Genomic DNA, 1964 nt, shown 5'->3' with positions numbered 1-1964 from the left:
TTATACAGGTTCTGTTATTTATGTGCGCATTTAAGCTAATGCGTATATATATATTTTTTTCTGGTTGCCAATGAATCCATAAACAGCGTGTGGTGGTTCCTGATTTTTCACCAAGATCAACTTTACAACTGTTTTCCCATCAAATCAACATCCATCCACCAGCAGGGCAAGTCATGAGTCAAAGTTTATAATATAACAAGACTAGAAGCTTACAAAAAATGGGACAGTGGCCAGACATAATAGCGGTGAAATATTATAAATAAATACCGTGAAACACATGAATGATAGAATATTCAAAGTAAATCGCAAATCATCTTGCAGTAGCCTTATTAGAATCATAATGGGTCAAAATTGAAGACGCAATTATTTCTCCCTTATTTAGCGAAATACCCAACAAAGGCCGAGGACGTTGTTAATCCTATTACAACCATTTTCAACAAAAAACTGCCCTCTCCCTTACACTCCAAACGACCGAAGTACCAACATACCAACCCCTCCCCCTCCCTCTCCCCCTCCCCCTGCACTCTCGCTCGTTCCAAGCAAAAATAAATAACTACAAGATGAAACATTTTATGAAACGACTGCAAAGTGTAAACCTTTTCCCCAGCGATTTCACCTCCCCAAGGGAGGTCATCCTTGGGTTCGCTATTCCCCCTTGAGGCAGCTTTAAGTAATTCCACTCGAGGACGTGGTTCCCATACTTTGAGGTAAATCTTGGAAGTAAAGCTTGGAAGTAAACCAGTGAATTCCGATCCATAAAAGCAGTCCAATCCATTTTCCTCGATAACCTCAGACCCATGAGTTAAGCCCAGCCAGCCGGGGACCGCCGTGAGGGTGACCAACGTTACCCCCCCCCCCCTCCCCGACCGCCATCGCTTTCGCTCCTTCCCTCCACGGAACCAGCAGAACCTGACTCGTGCCTGTACAGAGAGCTTAGGACTAGTTAGTCAATCCTTGCAACAAGGATTTTAAAGATATAAGTAAAAGAAACACCATTAGATATAATAAGGAAACAATACTTCATATTTACCATTCCTTTCGGCGGTCCTACCCCTATCTCTTAAAAAATATATATTGCTTATGAATTATAGGTCTTTGAAATATATTGCTTATGTACTTAAGAAGTATTTTTCTTTGTAAGTAAGATCATCAGCTTGAAACACCAAAGGAAGCTCCGCCCTCCACTACTTTCATGACAGAGTAAGCAGCCGAAAGGAAGAGCTCGGCCCCGTCGCCATCTGGAAGGCGGACGATCTCAGCAAACACGCCAGTCCTAATCGGGGACGCTTATTTCCCCGGGATTTCACGACGGCCGAGGAAGCGAATCACTCTCTTTGACTCGTCGCAAAGAGCTAGAACAACCAGCTATATCTCTAACGAAGTCTACTTAACAGCGTTGTCTTCAGATCGTTGTTATTCCTAAGAGTGATTGATGAATATCTAAACAATTGTAGACGTTTATACAGGACAAAATAACAACTCGTTGCAGGATTCCTAAAGTTGAATTGGATTCAGCGCCCAGAATAAAAAAAGTACAAGAAATACTTGACAATGACAAATAGTCTCCCTCTCACCCTTTCACCCTTCTCCTACCTCTCGCATCTCTCCCTTTCCCTTTCCCTCTCCCTTTCCGTTGTCGCTCTACCACCCTTTCTCAGTGCCAAATCTCCTTAGAATTCACTCCTCCCTCCCACCCTAAGCCTTGCATCTGCCCCCCCCCCTCCCACTCCCCTCCTTTTCCTCTTTAAACTCCCCATCCCCTCCCTCCCTCCCTCACCTCCCTTTCCTCTCCACTCCCCATCCTCCTTTTCCTCGTTAGGCCCCCTCTGACCCCCCCTCCCTTTCTCCTTCCCCATCCCCCTCTTCTCTTAAAGCCCTCTTCCCTTTCTCCCCCCACTTCTCTTTGAGCCTTCCCCTCTCTTCTACATCCTCCTCCTTTCTTCTCCCTCTTCCTTTCTCCATCT

The sequence above is a fragment of the Penaeus vannamei genome, chromosome 20, assembly GCF_042767895.1.
Source record: "Penaeus vannamei isolate JL-2024 chromosome 20, ASM4276789v1, whole genome shotgun sequence".
NCBI classification, from domain to species: Eukaryota; Metazoa; Arthropoda; class Malacostraca; order Decapoda; family Penaeidae; genus Penaeus; species Penaeus vannamei.
Note: the sequence above shows the minus strand (reverse complement) of the source record.